The sequence below is a fragment of the Rhea pennata genome, chromosome 1, assembly GCF_028389875.1.
Source record: "Rhea pennata isolate bPtePen1 chromosome 1, bPtePen1.pri, whole genome shotgun sequence".
Classification (NCBI taxonomy): domain Eukaryota; kingdom Metazoa; phylum Chordata; class Aves; order Rheiformes; family Rheidae; genus Rhea; species Rhea pennata.
This window is the reverse complement of record NC_084663.1, coordinates 66,646,852-66,667,209: the sequence shown is the minus strand read 5'-3', so window position 1 is coordinate 66,667,209 and position 20,358 is coordinate 66,646,852.

The following is a 20,358-nucleotide window of genomic DNA, read 5'->3' as shown; positions in this document are numbered from 1 at the left end:
GAATATTTGACCAGAAAAAGTGCCGGGCAGGGAGCAGAAAGACACGATGGCTGGAGGAGGAGGAGGAAGGCCAGGGGCACTTGGATGAGCAGAGAAGTGCCAGAGAAGGAAGGGAAGAAGGACGAGTCTGGGAAGGAGTCTCAAGGAGCAAGGAAATGTGAACCAGTTCTCTGCTGCTGCCCCCCAAGCAAGATCATGGGTCTCAGCTGCAAGAGCAGCAGGCTGCTCACAAAGGCCCCTTTCAGCAGACTCTCTGGAAGATTTGTTTCCTCCAGGCACTTAGCAACCAGCTGTTTCCACAGACAACTCACTCTGCCTTTGCTGCAGTATAACCCTGTACATCTTTCCTGGGGCAGGCAGAGGCAAGGGAATTAAATGTGCTCCTCAGAGGATTCACTCCACTTTGGGTCATTCACCTCAAACCCTCTCTTCCTTTTGCACAGCAAACATTTTCTCTGAGTTCCTTTGAGCTGACATTACCACACAGCAAAACCTGGAAACTTTGTCCTCAGGCCCTCCATATTCACGCAGGTTGGGCAGAAACATAACCTTCCCAACTTAAAGGCTGAAATTCTAGTGTAAAAAGACAGGATTTCAAACAAAGAGGACTGAAGAAAAACCTCAAGTGTCATAAGGAAAAAAACCCTCAAGAAATAGAAGCACGTATTTCCATCCCACCCCATCAGCTGCTTTTAATGCCATCCTTTCCTTCAGCCAGCTCCCCCTGCAGCATATTACTTTGTATAGGGAAAAGCTGGTCTCTCCAGAGACTTTATGCAATGCCACAAAATGAAGATAACAACCAGTATGGCAACCAGTAGGATTAAAGAAGTGTGCAGGCTGAATCCATCTGGGAGCTGGATTACCTTTTTAGAGACAAACAAATGTGAGTATAGTTGCATATTCAGAAACCCATTGCTTGCTTACTAAAACCGAATAAGGCAGGTGGTAGGCAGTTATGGCACAGCTATATAAAATAGCAATATTGATGCTGTGGAGGGCATTGGTGTATGAGAGAGGTTCTGTCCTTGATGTGTGCTGAGGATAATACAAGTACCATATCTCCTGTTCTATCTGCAGGTTCTATCTCCTGAATTTAAAGCATCTAACCAACCACTTTACTGAGGGGAGAAGTAATCTGGACATATAGGAAATACATCTAAAAGGCTCAGGTCCCTATTGCTCCAGGTCCAAAGCAACTTCATTCACGGAATCTGGATAAAATCAGGAAGGGTCCCAGGGCTACAAGGAGAGTTCCCCTAACCCAGCTCGACTCCCACTGCCTACTCAGATCTCTACGGTCTGTAAGCAGCTATGCAGTGTCTGGTTTTGTACCAGTACTGTATGAATCCACCCCAGCTCCCACGGATCCTTCATGGCCGCAAGGTTTCGTGAGATACAGGCAAGAGAGAGGCATCAGTCTGGCTTTACTGCTGCCTAGTAGGAGGGGTTGAGACCTAATTCTGCACCTCAGACAGAGGCTTCTTAAAATCCAAGCCACAGGTTTATGTATCTTACATACTCTCGTGTGAACCACTCACAACACCCAAGGCACAACACCACAGCTTCATAGGAAGGCCTATTCGAGATACCTGTAAAAAAACTTAGCCTCTGGTCCATTTAGGGTCTGTCTTCTTGTTTCGTTGCCTAACCAGCCAGGAACCAAACTAACATGAGCCATCCCCAACCCTGCTGGTAAGGAGGTGGTGTCTCAAGCATTGCTTTACCCAGACCTTTGTCTTGAAACCAGCCATTCTACATGACATAGCAAGCCAGTTAAGTACTTTACAAGTAGTATAGTTAATATAATTATTGGAAACATAATTATTATTATAGCTAGGTGCAAGATTAAACTTAGCGTCCTGGTTGTTGTGATGATTTTCCTGAAAACACTTCCTATAAAGAATTCTATGGATGATTTTTAAAGATCATACACAGTATTCTAAATCTAATGCTCTGTCAAGTTGAATGGTTAACCTAGCAGTTGCTTCCTTACTCTTAATATAATTAATTAAGTCTCATACATAGCTTGGTGAGACATTAATTATTTCACTGTCTTGGAACAGATCCATAAGTATGAGGAGTTTACAGATATATATGGCAATATAACCCCTATAAATTCCCAAGGTCAAAGTGGACTGAATCATTTTATTTTCTCGTTAGCAAATTAGACGTGCCTTATATAGAGTATCAAATCTAGGTTGAACAGAGAACTAAGGAAGACAAAAGCCTGTAACATGTAAGTAAAAGCTCGAAGTCCATTGCACAGGTGTGAAAAACACAGTTAAAATCTGCACAGTAATTTTGCTAAATTCTGTGCAGTAATTTCCTGTGTGCGATATAGCAGTTAATTAGGAATCTCTTGATAGTCTCTAAATTGCTGTAGTTGGTAGGTTCCATCCTTGTAATTAAAACCATTTCCACGATTTTGTGTTTTTGATAGTGCAGGTATACAGCCAGGTTTTCCTTCTCCATGCCAGCAGCAAATAGGGAAAGCATCTTTTTTCCTTCTGTTTGATATCTGTGACATACTTTCACATATGTCCTGCTCAGCAGGACATCCCCAGAATACGTCCCCACTGCCGTGTTTTTAGGGGGAACTTTTTGGTATAAATCCTTTAGATAGTTACCAATCCAAGTTCTTCTCTTTGTAAAACAAAAGACACAGGTGGATCCTAGAGAGTATATGTATGCCAAGTTCTGACCAGGCTGCTTTGAGATTATTTAAAGCAAGATCTGTTGATTATTCAGGGAACCCACTAACTTTCTATCTGCATTTGGGCTTCATCTAACTCTGCAATGTTTGATGGAAAGGTTGGTAGGATTCAAGGTCTTTTCCTGCAACAGTGAGCTTCTTTGCAATTGATACTCAGTTTATGGAGTCTGCGATTCTATTTTCATGTTATCTTGCTTCTAAAAATCTTTCCCAAATCCCTCTTCTTTCATTAAGAATAACACTCAGTTCAGTACTCCCCAATGGTGAAATTTAATTTCTGTTCACAACTTGCCCTGAGCCCAATGAATGTCTTGTGAGCAGTTTGGGTATAGTTTACTCCCATTTCATTTAGTTAGATTAAATCTTACTGTTAGTATGGTCATTTTCTTTACTTTTATTATAGAACTCATTGAATATAATAGAGGAATTACAGTTCCTGCTGGGATTCTGCAATCACAAGGGTCTTACATTACCATTCATTCAATTATTGCAATAATTTTTGTATAAGGTTTTATAAGAGCTTTACTAAGGTCCTCCATATCTCCATACAAGCAGTGCTGGCAGCTTTAGAGAGTATTTCATCTGCATAATATGAAATCTTTTTTCCCCTAAGCCTGAAGAGTATTCCTGGCACATAGCACCTGTCATTTCTGTACAATGGTATTTACTCTGTTATTTGAAGCATAGCATTGTCTGGAATGTAAAACTACAGAGTTCTTTCCAAGTTACAGGGTGTATCTCTCGTCTTTCAGAGCAGTTTATAATCTTAAACCACAAAAGAGTGACACATGGGCTGATGGAAAAAATAGCATTGCAGTACTGCAGTGTTCTCTTATTTGTACATCCCAGAGCATTCTCATTTTCTTTTCAGTTATTCCATGGCCTGTCTTTGATGGTTTACTGCCTGCTTCTCATCTAATCAATTTTAGATTATTTTTCTCTATATTTACTCATTTATTCCTTTACAGTCCTTTTAAACCAAAATCAATTTCACTTTTGCCTCGGCTAGACATCCTGGCTGTGCAAGGCTAGATTCTTGAAATTCATTCCTGGAATCCAAATTAGAATCCACCCAATATTAATTCTGGCCTTAACCAGAGAAACAAGTATACATTCAGTTCTTCAGAGTTCCTGGTCATGGCAGTTTGCAACTGTCTGTGATTAAATTCGCAATGGCTATGTCTGCACAGAGATCCCAAACAACTCTGGGGCTCAGTTTTGTAGTTCAGGCACCCTTCATCTGCACTCACACACAACATAATAAGCCCAGTGCTAACAATTTTGTACCTGCTTAATATGCACAGTGATATGCTAAGTCCAGCCAATGTTTTTTAACAGGATCTTGCTGTGCCCAAAATACATGTATTCTTTTCATTGTACTGAAAAAGAACACTGTATAGTTTTCTGAAGGTAGACATTTACTCCTCAGAAAGAGCGCAGTGTCCTTCACTGCTGCGCATCATATCTAATTAAGCTCCTGGTTCACAGTCCTCTGTGCTCTGCCACAGGAAGGCAGGAGATTGGACATCTCCAGGTACGTGCACACATGTGATGACAGTGCTGCAAACAGATCTCACCCGATTTCCTCTTCATCCATAAAATGCTGTGGCTCATCTAACGTACAGCAAAAAAAGAACAGGGCATAAAAGGGAGGCCTGTGGGGGTCAGAGCAGAAGGGGAAAGGCATACATTTACAGTTGCATAGAAGAGAAATTTGTTCTGAAAAGGGAGCCTATGTAGAGAAGCACAGCATGTTATGTTCATGGGCCACCTTCACTGGATTTTAACAGGGTTTTTCCCACTGAATGTGTAACGGAGATTGTACTGGCTGATGGGAAATAACAAAGTTAGGCTTTCAGCTCCAGAGCACAAGCATACTATAATTACCAACAACTATCTAGAGAATGGCAAGTGCTTTCTGTGAATTAAATATATAACGACATCTCAGTCAGCATTACTATATACAAAGCACCTTCCAGCACCATGAAAATATAGCTAGAGAAATATTTATTGTCATCTCCATGGTTTCTGATAGGCTTCTGGGAAGCAGTGATCACATCAGGTTTGGCTTCCTGGAAATAAAAGCGAAAGACCTGAGCCTACTGGTGCAGAAGTGGCCACGGGCTCTGTGGCGATGTAGGGAGGGCAGGCGGATAGCTGAGCACTCCCAAGGGTGGTTTGCAGGCATATCACTGCCATGAAATGGGAAGTATTGTCCTTGTCTCAAGGCCAGGTGTATCCAGCACTGAACCCCAGGGAAGGGTGGGTTGGGTGTAGGGTGTGATTCCTGTCTCTGTTAAGGCGCGAGCAGCCCCCCTTCTCCCTCATTTCTCTCCACAGTGCCTGTATCCATCCAGCTATGCTCCTTCACAATACAAGGGCACTATGCTTTCTTCAGTCCTAAGAAGGATTAACCTCATCTATGTATTTTTCTTGCTTTTTTGCATGTACAGAACTAGCAGCCATCACCCTGAGCTCTCTGCCTCTTCTCTGTCCTTAATCTCGTCTTGCTTCTGCCTACCTGCTCCACTAAAACTACTGCTCTTGCTCACTGCTTCTCAGGGTCTCATCCCTCATTCCACTCATGTCTTCCTTGCCTCCTAACAGCTCCAAATATTTTAATCCATGTCGTCCTTGTGTCTTCGATCTTTGAGTTTTGCAAATGGACTTTCGTTCCCTTCATGCTTTTCTGGTTACTCTATGGCTTCTTCCTGAGTCAGTCTTCCCATCCCTCAGCACCAGGCTGTGCAGAAAATTAAGAGGTGATTCAACATGCACTCCATTTCCTAGCAGAGTGTGGAAAGGATAGGAGCTGACCATGTGGAAGCTGTTCAGGATAGGTGGAAAGCTACTGTCACAGACATTAGGAGAGGAAAAGCTGTTTTATCTCAGCCAGGGACATCCAGGAAGGCTCTCTGGAATACAGTGAAATGCTGCAGGGCACACTTGAACCTTGAGAGCCTTCAGGGAGCTTGCTGCTCATGGAAACCAAAAGGGAAGAGGCTATAGACAGATTTGGAGGCATCTGCAGAAGTAAGGGAGCCTGAACAACTGGAAGTTAAGTCTCAGCCTAGGCTCCCTAGATAAACATCTGCAAGATATGCTCCTTCCTTTGGCCAGTTCGATGCATGAAACTAACAGACGTGCAATATCTTCACAGCAGCTCTGTTGTTCAGTGTCTTGATCCTTTCTTCTTTCCTGCCATGTTATTGAGGAGCTGACCCTGTCCTCTGCAGCAATACTTTCTGTATGCACAACCACTGCAGTCTTGCAGAGAGGCTCCTCCACTATTCACTCCTGGAGTCTCTTCCTCCTCTTGAAGGTGCTCTGAGAGGAAAGACTGCAGGTGATGTGTGCTCCCATGAAATGGACAGGTTTTTGTGTCAGCAAAGAAAGTCAAATTTAGCACTAAAAGAGAAAAAAATAGTAAGACAATTGTTAAAGGCAAATTTACTCCTAAGGTAGCTCTTCCCAAACAGTTGCTCTCAACCCTTCCCATTTGTATTTACAGCTCTCCCAGTTAAGGGCAATAGATACACTTTAAGGTACTGTCTAACTTACCTATGGACTCTTGGGGCATGGTGATATATATATATATTTGAGTGAGTTGCATTCCCATGTAAGATTACCTTTTTTGAGAGTGCAAGTCTTTAGAAGAAACAGGAGAAAAACATAAAAACCTGAGTTTAAGCTAAGGTCTTAAATATTATGAGCTTTTGAATGTCTCAGTACTGGAGTTCCTTCCAAATGAAAGCCAGTTTATCCTCTGCAGTAGCAAAGCTAAAAGAAATAACCAAAGGGTGAGGAAAAACAACACTGTTGTAAAGAAAGATGTATGAGTGTCTGGTCACCAAAGCCAATGTACAAAGAAATGATGCAGACTTCAGATAATGGTAGAGGAAAGAGAGAGAACCAAACCTCTTCAGAGGTCTGAAAGAAGTAACAGCAGGAAGTCTGTTTATATGTATGCAGCTAAATCCTGTTCTCGTCCATCAGCAAGTTAATGTAATAAATTATGGAAAATGCCTGATGATATGTTTAAAATACAGACACTTTTTATCCTCAGTTCCTCCCAGCTAGGCATTAAGGTGTCTGCATCTTGAGACACTGAAGAGGTGAACTGGTATAAAGGTGTAAAATGGCTGACTGTCCGTTGAGCTGCCTTACCAACCATCAGACCAGTCTGGCAGCCCATAAAAACTGACAGCTCCTTTTAGCCATGCACTCTGCGATGTGAGGGAGGACTCTCGTTTCCCGCATTTGAGCGACCAAGCAGAAGAAGTTCCAAAGTGCCTTCAGAGTTGTCCATGCCTTTTGGGGGCAGGTCTATTGGTTAGGGATGGTATTACCAGAATACAGTGGCTGTGTGTGGATCCTCAAAACTTACCCACAGAGCAGCTAGCCTTAAGAAAAATTGCTGCCATCCATTCAAACTGGGACCACCCACAGTGGTGGACTATCTCACCCAGTGATATAGTCCCTAGCTGGTTGAGCCTACTTGTCTCCGGGATGCTGTTCTACAAGTCAAGCAAAGGCAGCAAGAGACTGAATGGATGAACAAGGAGCTCCTGACAAAACTCAACAGGAGAAGGAAGTGTACAGAAGGTGGAAGCAGGGATATAGGAATCTTCTGAAAGGAATATAGGAATACTGTCTGAGTACACAGGAACGGGACTAGGAAGGCTAAGGCCCATTTGGAATTTAATCTGACAAAGGATGTCAACGACAGCAGGAAGGGCTGCTTTAAATATATTAGCAACAAAAGGAAGACTAGGGGAAATGTGAGCCCACTACTGAATGAGGCAGGAGCCCTGGTGACAAAAGACACAGAAAAGGGAGAGATTGGTAGGCCACTCTCAATCATTTTTGAAAGGTCATGGTGACTGGGAGAGGTACCTAACGACTAAAAGAAAGCCAATATCACTCTAGTCTTAAAAAAAAGGCAAGAAAGAGGAGCAGGGAACTACAGGCCGGTCAGCCTCACAACAATCCTTGGAAAGGTGATGGAACAGCTCCTCTTGGATGTCGTCTCCAAGCATGTGAAGAATAAGAAGGTGGACAGGAGGAGTCATGGAGTCACAAAGGCCACAATCATGCCTAACCAACCTGATAGCCTTCTATGACAGAAAGACTGGCTGGGTAGATGAGGAGAGACCAGGGTCCTGCACCTAGGGAGGAATAATCCCATGCAGGAATACAGGCTAGGGGCTGACCTGCTGGAAAGCAGCTCTGTGGAGAAGGACCTGGCGGTCCTGGTGGACACCAGGTTGACATTGAACCAGCAATGCGCCCTTGTGGCAAAGACGGCCAATGGTATCCTGGGCTGCATAAAGCAGAGCATTGCCAGCAGGTCGAGGAAGGTGATCCTCTCCCTCTATTCAGAGTACTGTGTCCAGGTGGGGCTCCCCAGTACTAGAGAGACATGGCGCTACTGGACTGAGTCCAGTGTAGGAGATAAAGATGATTTAGGGACTGGAGCATCTCTCTTAGGAAAAAAGGCTGAAAGAATTGGGCCTGTTCAGCCTGAAGACCCAGCACAGGAGTTATATCAATGCGTACAAGTATGTGAAAGGAGAGTGTAAAGAGGATGGGGCAGGCTCTTTTCAGTGGTGCCCAGTGATAGGACAATAGGTAACAAGCACAAACCAAAACACATCCAAATCTAAGAAAAATTTTCTTACTGTGAGGGTGACGGAGCACTGGAACAGGTTGCCATAAAGGCTAAGGAGTCTCCATCCTTAGAGATGTTCAAAAGCCATCTGCATAGGTTCCTGGGCAATGTGTTCTAGGTGACCCTGCTTGAGCAGGTGGCGTTGGACTAGATGATCTCCAGGGATCCCTTCCAACCTCAACCATTATGTGATTCTGTATTTCCCAAAATTTTCAAAAGTGCACTTCCCCTCAACCCTTGTTGGTGTATCTGTCTTCATGTGCTCTCCATAAGGTTTCACCCTATAGCTAGACTTTCAAGATCAAATTCCAAGTAATTGGAATATGTATTACTATAATTTAGTATTGCTACCAAAGCAGGATCATTTCATTTTATTACTTAAAGGTTTTTTTTTTTTTTTTCATTTTTGTAATGAAAGTTTAAAAATAATCTGTTGGAAGAGTGCTGTGCAGAAGAGAAAAGCCTAAGAAAATAAACTTTTTCGTAGAAGTGTGACACAAAACTAAATTTGTGTGTATAAAACTTGAGAGACCATCTCTCTAAGGTACTGTTCCATGCTTGTTTAGCTAATATGTTTTGAAGCAGTCAGCAGGTTTCCATTAAGAAGTGTAATATGAGCAGAGAAATAGGGCAAGACAAGAGAAAAACAGATATACTGGGAAACAAGAGATACAGAAGAATAGACAGATAAGAGAAACAGAAGAAGAAAGCATGTACAATGGAAAATGAGAAGGTGCAAGAAGGAGACTAGATAGTAAAAGAAGAAAATGTCGAAAAGCATTACACTAGCAAAAAGCAATGGTAGGGAAAAAGAAGAAAAAAGATAGTAAAAGAAATGCAGTTCAAAATGGAAATGACAGAAGAAAGGAAGGTGAGAAATAGGAAAAAGAAAGTATGAAATGAAGGAATAACAAAATATACAGAGGGTGGAGAGACAGAAGAAAATAGTCTGATGTAAAATGACAGAAGAAATTAAGGATACCAAAAAATAATAAGGGAAATAGTGACATTTCAGAGCTCGGAAGCAAGAGAAAAGTTCACTAGAAATGTCGAGAATACGTGAAGGGTCTCTGTTAATTTGCAGACTTTTGGAAAGGGAAAATGAGGGCAGGAAAAGCAGTCTAAAGGAAAACCTGAATTTTCTGAAGCCAAAACATGGATTAGGACAAATAGAAAACAAATGCAAGTTACTTGGTCCTCTTCCCTTCTTAGGGAAGTGTAACAACCTCTGTCAACTGAAATGGCACCCCTAAGGCCACTGTTAAACAAAACAGCAGCAGCTCTGTGGGAGCACAACTAATGAAGCCAGGTTTCCTATTTCTATCCTACATCCCTATGTCTTTTCCTTCCCTCTCTCCTCTCTCATCACATCTCTCCCATCATGTAACTCCCATTCCTTTCTCTTCCCCTATGTTTCTTCTAACTCCTTCCTTCATACCTCCTGAAGTCCCTCGCAGCACACATATCCCTTCTTTTCCCTGCTCTTTTCTCAGATTTTCCTTCCTTCTGTGCTGGGCTGCAAACAGTAGCTGCTGGGAGCGGTTTGGACCTGGGTTGCAAGCCCTTGCCTCAGCTGTGGTACTGATTTGGCTCTACCAGAAGTATTACCATAATGTCAGCCAGTGACCCAGCCTCCAAAAACTGCAGTGACTTCACATTCTTTCAACCACGCTCCTCCACTCAAATCTGATTGCACTGGTAAATGAGTTCACAGACAATTAGGGAATGCCTGGTAAAGGGACGGAAAGCATGGGCAGGCAGAAAAAACAGACTTAGATAAGCTTTGTTTCCTTTTGAAACCTGGCTTAAAACCACTCTGCATTGAACACATGTTCCCCTTCTGAGAAATTCAGAGCCTAGTGCAGTGCACAGGCTTCCCAGCTCTCAGCTCTGTGTTTCACCAGGGACATCATGCTGTTTCCCAGCACAGTGCCACAGCCCTCTGGATGTGCATACAGTGTGTGGTACAGAGCTAACCCACCCTGTCCAATTTGCAGGTTGCTCCTTCCCCCATTAACTCCCTCCACTGCAAAAGTCAGGTTATAAAAACCATCCAATACCTGTCATTCTTCATTTGTATCTTGAAGCCATCAGTCTTCGGAAGGTCTCAGCCCTTACTGTCTTAGAAGGACTGAGGTTTCAGTTGCTGTCCCTGGCAGGTTTTTGGTCTCTGAGCCGCAGAGAGCGAGCATGAACCCTTGCGTGTTTTCTAACTAAGGAGGTTTAAGGCATAAGCAAAGTTGGGAACTGCTGGGTGCAGCAGCAGCCACGACCATCTGGCCTTTTCTGGCAATGCCCAGATCCTGGAAACAAATTTGGCTGTGGCTCCTGAAAAGAGATGCTGTGATAAGCCGGGTGTTAGCCAAGGCTTGGGGGTGGACAGGAGCACGTAGGGATTTCTGGTGCAGGGTTGCCAATCAGATGTAGAGGAAGAGGAAGCTGAGGGCAAGCTGGAGGCAAATCAGGGGCTCCAGCTGCTCAGGGCGGGGCCGAAGAGCGTCTCCAAGAGGACCCTCCCAAATCACTTGAATCATAGCACTGGGCTGTGAATAAACAGGCATGAGTGAGACCTATGCATGCAATCCAGTGCTGTTCTTGCCCAGATGAGGAGAGCTTTGGATAACTATAGATTAAAAGGTCTGAAAACTATTGTAAAATATTAGGCTTCTAGACCTGGTTAATAAATCATATTTTATAGGATGGTTTTTGCTGTACCTTTGAAAAGGACTGTATATTTATCTTCATGGTTAGGCAGTGATTCTGAGACAGAATGGATGTGTCACTACTAAATAAAATGTGTTACAAACCCAGTAGAGCTGGCAAGGTGCATATTTTCTTCCAAGAAACCAAAACAGATAGGAGCAGGGCTCTTATAGCACATTGTACATGCTTTGTCCCTGGATGACACAAATACTTTTGAAAAGAAACAAAATTATTGTTTCAGACAGCAGCAGGCCAAATTGATCTGTTCTCAGAATACCACAGTAGTGATATGTGCTCTATCTAAATATGCCTAAGATGAGGTCTTTAAGCTTAAAAAAAAAAAGAAAAAAAAGAAGAAGAAGAAGAAGATTAAGTTGACATCACTTCTTTGGCAGGCACCATTTTTGCATTTTCTCAAAATTACATCTGCATTAGGATAAAGAATTTTTAAACAAGTCTTTAAACAAAACAGCATGTTCACCATTTTGCTACCAATAAGGAAATCAACATTGATGTTGTAAAGCAATTTAACAGCACTTTTTAAAATCTAAGATGCAGAGGTGTTTTACAACCCACAATATGTTTTGCTGCACTGATGTATTAGCAGTGTTTATGTGTCAGTGCTAACTGTAGCTTTCACAGAAATGCGTATATGAGCCTTGAGGCTGTGAATCTGTTGAATTCCCAGAAGGTCTGGGAAACTATAAGAAGTTTTTTAAAGAAGATGTTCCATCTTTCTAAGAAAAGGGACCATCTGAAATCACCTAAATCCAAAGGAGCTACTGAGTAAGTTTATGGGCGGATGTTCACTGATGACACTTTCACAGTTATGAATTAAGACATTAACCTGTCACGGAGAATCCTGTACCAAACAAAGGACTACAAGGATGGGATAATTCTTGGTTATTATTACCCTAAAGAATTACAAAACACTCATGCCAAACAGCACGGTTTGCTGTGCTAAAGAATTATTCTTCTAAAACCAGGGAAGTGATTATTACTGAATTGATCAGAATGGCTTCCTAAATCCCACACTTGGGAGGAAATTTCCCATGTCTGCAATATTGAGATGTGATGCTTTCAAGAAAGAATCTGTAATGGGGAGGTTTCCATCACTCTTCCCAGCGATGTCAGCACTTGCATATTCCAACAATTACCAAATCTGCTTTCGCAACCCAGTTAGCTACACCCTTGGATCTCTTGGGAAATAAATTTAGCAGAAACACTCCAGCCCTGTGAATGGAAGATGCTTGTTCAAAATCTCTTATATAGGTAAGAAACAGAGATACTGTGTGCAACATGGTTTTTGTTTAGTCCTTCCAGGATTATTGCTCCCAAGTGGAACATGGCAGTCTGTAATGACTGAGCCAGCCCTGACTGATGATATGCTTGGAGATAAATTAACCTGAAAGCTTTGGCTAGCACTTAGACATTTTTCGCCATGTTGTCTTAGGGATAACCACACATCAGAAAATCCTTTAAGTTCCTCTTTTTATAGATACTCCCAAAGGATTCAACTTTTTTATAGCCATAAACAGACACCATGAAATACCAGTTTTACAGGCCCTTTGCATCACTATTATGTTGCATACTTATCCAGGGGAAAAAAACTACATTACTTCTGTGCATTGCATTTCACTGCAATAATTTCAGCTCAGAACCAACAGGTCTCATTTTTATTTCGGCAAAGTGGTCATTGAGCTGTGTCCCCTGAAAAACTCTGAAGTTTTTTAAAAAATACCCAAAGCAACAAGTAGCATTTTGATGCTGAAAATTATGGAAGTCTTAACTATATAGTCTGGATGGGATCTTCCTTCTTAGTATGTGGGATTCTCTGTGATCTATGGGAAGGGAAGTATTCGCTTTCAAAAAAACTACATTTTGAGGGAGAGTTGGAGACTACTAAATGCTAATTTAAAATAGCCATTTAAAGCATTGCCAAAGGTGTTTTAGGGTACATCTTCAAAGCTATTTTCAGTAAGGGGTTGGATCTGCCATACAGAAATTTTCCAGGAGTCCTGTAAGAAACACATCATGCCATAACACACTGGGCACTTCTGAGTTTCTCAAAAGAAAAGCTATGATATATATCTACTCTGCTGTAGATTAAAAACTTGGAAGAAGCTGTGAAGAAAGATGAAAGGGCTCTCCTGAGGGGACAGAGATGGTTAAAGATGGTGTTTCTCACTTTAAGTCTGAAGAGTGTACTAAATCTAAAATAGACATATTTCAAATAACTCCTATACAGACCAGTAGAGAGAAAAAAAACATACATAGAGATCCTAGTAATCAGAAACACAGCAAAATTTAACTACAGTCCAGTTTTTAAGAGAAAAACTTTTATTACTCAGGCTTGTTATGGGTGTCCTTTTTTTTTTAAGAAGTCTTGTCAGAAGTATGTTTCCTTAGATACTGAGGGCTGGGTTTGAAATGGCTGCTACTAAATTATCTAAAGCAGAACAGAATATAGCTTTCTTCTGTCAGGGGGATGAGCAGTTTTAAGAGAGTCATATATCTCTTAATGCAGCTGGACAGGCTTTCTTTTGCCAGGAATAGACTTTAAAAAGTATTTGCTGCTACATCATCTCATTTTATACCCAGGGATTGCTTTTTGAAAGTATAAATGGATCGCCCATAGAACAAGTCAAGCCTTAATTTAAAACTAAAGTGTAAAGCATTTAACTCCAGTACTGGATATTTGTAAGGTTTATTTGTTAGCATCCTCAGAAAACTCCTAAAAGGAACAGAATGGCCTAGATTGTATTTGGGTGAGGAGTGATTCTTTTGGTGCAGAATATGTTTTGTCAGGGAAACAGATATGATACAGATTTCTGTGACGGATACATCTAGTAAAGGTTGTGGCATGTTTCCAAGAAATCCAAGTAAGATCTTCATGAGCTGCACAATGAAATGAAATCTCAATATCTGAGGAGCACAACTATTGAACAAGTTCATCAGGATCTCCCTCACTAGCAGGCTTAGAAGCTTTTCCCTTTGGCCAAGTTTTCCTCACAGATCAGAAACAACTGAGCCAGTCCCCACTCAGCAGGCTCCATTCTGCTTGTGCAGCTCCATAAATGCACCTCTCCTCACTTACAGTAATATCATCAACAAATTCATTTTCTTTTCCTTGATTCCAGCATGCAGCTTCTATAAGAGATGTGGGTTTTTTTTTTTTTTTTTTTTAAGATTCTCATCCATATGCCCGGTCAGCAGGCTTTGTACCTTTCCTGCTACAGCAGCACTGCAGCCCATCAGGCAGCAGCTCCCAGGAGCGCCGCTCTTGACCATGGGGCTGAATGTCTATAACTGCCTTTTCTCTACACGTGTCGGACTGCAGTAACATGAGTTCTAGCACCAAGATGAGCAGGAAAGGGCCTCATACTATACTTAAATCTCTAGCACTTCAAAAACAATTTGAGAAGGAGTTCAATCCCTCTTGAAAGGCTTTGATATGCCAAAGAATGTAGCCATTGGTTCAATTTTCAGATAGATAAAAACAAAAAGAATTTCTTCACCGTATTTTAATTTGTACCACACCAGAACAACATGAGCCCTCCCTCAAAGAAACTGTGTCCCAGCGGCCAGGGCAGCAGGACTTTGTTCAAAAAAATCCATGATCTCTTTTATCTAAGCCTATCCCAGCCTTCTGCTCATGTTCCCAGATTGGCTATCAAGAAAAACTTTCTTTTTCTTATGTTTTCCTGGTTTTCATTCTCTGACCACTAATGTATGACCAATCTTGATACGTTTTTTTTGTCCTTGATGCACAACAGCATCAGAGATGGAGCTGAATATTTTTTCTCTCTGTTCACTGCAGATGCCTGGAAGGAAAAGTGCTATTTTGGAAACTAAAAAGCCCAGGCACTGACTGCACGGTCAGACATGAAAGTTGCATTCTAGAAGATTAAGATGTCATTTAAGAGCCTTCTGTGGAGGGAAGGACTTCCCTCCTTTTGACATGATCGCCTTCGTGATCTGGAGGTCCAGCCCTTCTACAGAACACCGCCAGCTTACAATAACAGGCCAACCCTCTCTTTAAGCCAGAAGTTTTATTCTTGCTGTTCCTGTGCCATTGTGCTTTCTCTCAGAATGTCATGCTGTCCACCGCTTAGTACTCCAAGTACTAAGGTGGAGCTACCACAAAATTATTTTGTCCACTGCTTATTACTGGACAAAAGTGGCAACTTAACTGGTTTTCCAGTGTGAAAAAAAATGAAAAATGGGAAAAACATTCTTTCCAGCCCTCAACCCCAATTGCTTGATGGACTTTGCTATGACTGAAGGGTTAAAAAGTTAGTATGTTTACTGAACACTGAAAGTCTTTACTTTCATGTACAGTCTGTTAGCCCCAAAGGAGCAGATTTTCACCTATCTTTAACTTTAATTGCTGTCTAATAATGAAACAATTATGATATTTAGAAAAAAATACAGTAAATATGTAACTCCAGGCCTTTATGTCTGTAAAAGTCTAAATGCTACTTGCAAATTTTTTGAAAAAGGTTACTGAAAAAGAAAGGAGAAGGAAGTCAATCCTGGGCATGTAGAGGGGATACTATCATCAGATTTAAAGGTTTAACTCTTTCAACTTTTTTAAAAAATTAACTTGGGTTGCTTTCAAACAAAGCCACATAGCTGTTTATTATTTTTCTCTTCCTTTTTTTTTAATGAATACTCCAGTTTTTCTTGCAACTTTTCATTTTTCTCTAGCTATAAGCATCTTTTTGAGATCTTCAGCAGACATGTGATCTCTGTTTTTAGGTCTAAAGGATATGATTATATTTAATAGGTGATCATGCTTTGTTGATAGAATTTGAAAGTGTATCCAGGCCCCTTCACATCTGCTCTACATAATGAGCAAATACCAACACGCATATTGTCATATTGACCCCTACCTTTCTGCTTATGTAACAGATGAGTCATCCCACTTAAGATACCAGCAACAGATGAATAAATACCATAGACAAAGAGCTGGTAAACCATTAGGTTGTAAAAAAAAAAAAAAAACTATAGGTGATCAACTGGCACTAAATTATCACAAGTTTTGTTAAAAATTTGACATAGTCCTTTGTGTAGGACTTCAGAAAGCGGACTGTGTGGTACAAAGTCCAAATTCACAAAGTAAAATTCCTCAGATTAGATTTTCAGCAAAACAGTGCTATTCCTCAGTCCTGCCTTCTTCTTGATTCCTTGTGCACCTCAAACAGGGATGTCCTTTCCAGTCCCTTCATTGCTAGCATGAGCAGTTGGGAGATCTTCTAAAGAAGGATCTGTAGGCAAGAACCAGACTGTAGTTAGTAAAGATAATACCCTTGATATCTGCTGAAAGGACAACACAGCTCGGCATAAACAGTCCAGGCTGCTCCTGCAGTGCATCAGTGGTAACTTCTTGGCACAGATGGTGGTGGAGCTTACGAGGAAGGGTGTCTTGCTGGACCTAGTCCTAACCAGCAAAGAAGGACTGGTTGGAGATGTGAAAGTTGGGGGCAGACTTGGCTGCAGTGACCATGAGATGGTGGAGTTCAGGATACTGAATGAAAGAAGTAAGGTAACAAGCAGGATTGCAATGTTGGACTTCAGGAGAGCGGACTTCAGCCTCTTCAGAGACCTACTTGGACGAATCTCATGGATTAAGGCCCTAGAAGGAAGGGGGCTCCAGGAGAGCTGGCTAGTATTCAAGCATCACTTCCTCCAAGCTCAAGAGCAGTGTATCCCAAGGAGAAAGAAGTCCAGCAAAGCGGGCAGGAGATCTGCATGGATGAACAAGGAGCTTCTGCCAAAATTCAGAGAGAAGAAGAAAGTAGAATGTGGGAGAGCAGACAGGCTACTTGGGAGAATTATAGGAATGCAGTCAGAGTATGTAGAGATGCAGCAAGGAAGGCTAGGGCCAAGTTGGAATGGAGTCTGGCAAGGGATGTCAAGGGCAACAGGAAGGACTTGTTCAGATACATCAGCAGCAAGAAGAGGACTGGGGAAAATGTGGGCCTGCTACTGAATGGGGCGGGGGCCGTGGTGACTAAGGATACAGAGAAGGCAGAGTTACCGAATGCCTTCTTTGCTTCAGTCTTCACTGATAAGGGCAGCCTCCAAGAATCCCAGAGCCTGGAGGTGAGGGAGAAAGTCGAGAGAAGGGAAGACTTTCCTTTGGTTGAGGAGGATAGGATTAGAGACCTTCTGGGCAAGCCTGACGTCCACAAATCCATGGACGCTGATGGGATGCACCCACAGGCACTGAGCAAGCTGGCAGATGTCGTTGCCAGGCCGCTCTCCATCATCTTTGAAAGGTCCTGGAGAACTGGAGAGGTGCCTGAGGACTGGAAGAAAGCCAGTGTCACTCCAGTCTTCAAGAAGGGCAACAAGGAGGACCCAGGCAACTATAGGCTGGTCAGCCTCACCTCCGTCCCTGAGAAGGTGATGGAACAGCTCATTCTGGATGTCATCTCCAGGCATATGGAGGAAAAGAAGGTGATCAGGAGTAGTCAGCATGGATTCACCAAGGGGAACTCCTGCTTAACCAATCTGATGGCCTTCTATGATGGAGTGACTGGCTGGGTAGATGAGGGAAGAGCACTGGACATTGTGTACCTTGACTTCAGCAAGGCTTTTGATGCTGTCTCCCACAATAGCCTCCTAGATAAGCTCAGGAAGTGTGGATTAGACAAGTGGACAGTGAGGTGGCTTTAGAACTGGCTGAAAGGCAGAGCTCAGAGGGTTGTCATCAATGGCATGGAGTCCAGTTGGAGGCCTGTGGCTAGTGGCATCCCCCAGGGCTCAGTACTGGGTCCCATCCTGTTCAACTTCTTCATCAATGACCTGGATGAGGGGACAGAGTGACTCCTCAGCAAGTTTGCTGATGCTACCAAGCTGGGAGGAGTGGCTGACACACCTGAGGGCTGTGCTGCCATTCAGAGAGACCTGGACATGCTGGAGAGCTGGGTGGAGAGGAAGGTTCAACAAGGCAAGCGCAGAGTCCTGCACCTAGGGAAAAATAACCCTAGGCACCAGTACAGGCTGGGGGCTGACCTTCTGCAGAGCAGCTCTGCAGAGAAGGACCTGGGAGTGCTGGTGGATGACAAGTTGACTACGAGCCAGCAATGTGCCCTTGTGGACAGGAAGGCCGATGGTCTCCTGGGGTGCATTAGGAAGAGTGTTGCCAGCAGGTCGAGGGAGGTGATCCTGCCCCTCTACTCAGCCCTCATGAGGCCTCATCTCCAGTCCTGTGTCCACTTCTGGGCTCCCCAGTACAAGAGAGACAGGGAGCTACAGGAAAGAGTCCAGCATAGGGCTACGAAGATGATCAGAGGGCTGGAGCACCTGCCCTATGAGGAATGGCTGCGAGAGCTGGGCCTCTTCAGCCTGGGGAAGAGAAGACTGAGAGGGGATCTTATCAATGTGTACAAGTACCTGAAGGGAGGGTGCCAAGGGGATGAGGACAAACTCACTCTTTTCAGTTGTCCCATGTGACAGGACAAGAGGCAATGGGCACAAACTGAACCACAGGAAGTTCTGCCTGAACGGGACGGGGAATTTCTTCCCTGTGAGAGTGACAGAGCACTGGAAGAGGTTGCCCAGAGAGGTTGTGGAGTCTCCTTCTCTGGAGATATTCAAGGCCTACCTGGATGCAACCCTGTCTAACATGCTGTAGGTGACCCTGCTTGAGCAGGGAGGTTGGACTAGATGATCTCCAGAGGTCCCTTCCAACCTTACCAGTTCTGTGATTCTATGATTCTATGGTCTCCCGTAACATCCTCATAGACAAGCTGATGAAGTATGGGCTAGATAGTGGATGATGAGGTGGATTGAGAACTAGCTCAGCTCCCACACTCAGAGGGTTGTGATCAGCCATACAAAGTCCAGCTGGGAGCCAGACACTAGTGGTGTCTCCCAGGGGTCAATACTGGATCCAAAACTGTTGAACATCTTCCTTAATGAATGACCTGGACGATGGGACCAAATGTAGCCTCAGCAAGTCGATGGCTAATCCAAAGCTGGGAGGATTCCTGTATCTGGCTGATAAACACCGAAGGGTTATGCTGCTCTTCAGAGAGACCTGGACAGGTTAGATAGATGGGCAGAGAGGAACCTCATGAAGTTCAACAAAGGGAAATGGAAACTCCTGCAGCTGGGGAAGAATAACCCCATGCAGGAATACAGGCTGGGAGATGACCATCTGGAAAGCAGCTTTGCTGAGAAGGACCTGAGGGTGCTGGTGGACACCAGGTTAACCACAAGCCAGCAATGTGTCCTTGCAGCAAAGAAGGCTAGTGGCATCCTGGGCTGCATAAAGCCAAGCATTGCCAGTAGGTTGAGAAAGGTGATACTTCCCCTTTGCTTAGCCTTGGTGAGGCCATATCTAGAGTGCAGTGTCTAGGTCTGGGCTCCCCGGTACCAGAGAACCATGGACTACTGGAGCAAGTCCTGCAATGGGCTGTGAAGATGGTTAAGAGACTGGAGTGTCTGTCATATGAGGAGAGGCAGAGCGAGCTGGAACTGTTGTGCCTAGAAAAGAGAAGGCTGAGGGGGAGATTGTATCCATATGCATATATATCTGAAGGGAGGATGCAAAGAAGATGGAGTCACCACTTCTCAGTGGTGCCCGGTAACAACGAGACAGCGGGCACAAACTGAAACACAGAAAGTGCCATCTGAATCTAAGAAAAAGCTTTATTACTGTGAGGATGACAGAGCACTGGAACAGGTTGACTGGAGGGGTGGTGGGGTCTCCATTCTTGGAGATATTCATACCCTGGCTGGACAAGTTCCTGGGCAATGTGCTCTAGGTGACCCTTCTTTGAATGGGGAGTTGGACAATCTCCAGAGGTATTGTCTAATTTCAAGCCTTCCATGACTCTGCAGTGTTAATTATCAATCTGACCCCAGGCAATTCACCAGTGCCTGTCTCCAAGCATTCTTCGTCTAAAGCACTAGTAGACATTGGCCTTTTTGGAGCACTACTGTGACAGAGGCTAGTCACACACTAACACACCAGGATTAAACATGGAAGAAGGAAGCCTCTTGTGGCTCTGCCATGAACCCATTTTTGCTCATCTTAATTCTAGCTTCAAGATGAGTACGAGTGGGAGTTTTTTCTGAAAGAAAGATATCTCTCAAAAATACCCAAAACATGTTATGATTTTACTTGATTGTCCAGTAGGGGGAGGAAAAAGAGAAAAAATGGAAGAGCGACATTCTTGATTCTCTGAGGCTGAATATAAGTTTTCTTTTGTATTGGCATCAGGGCTTCACAGCCTCGAGGCCAAACTCTTAC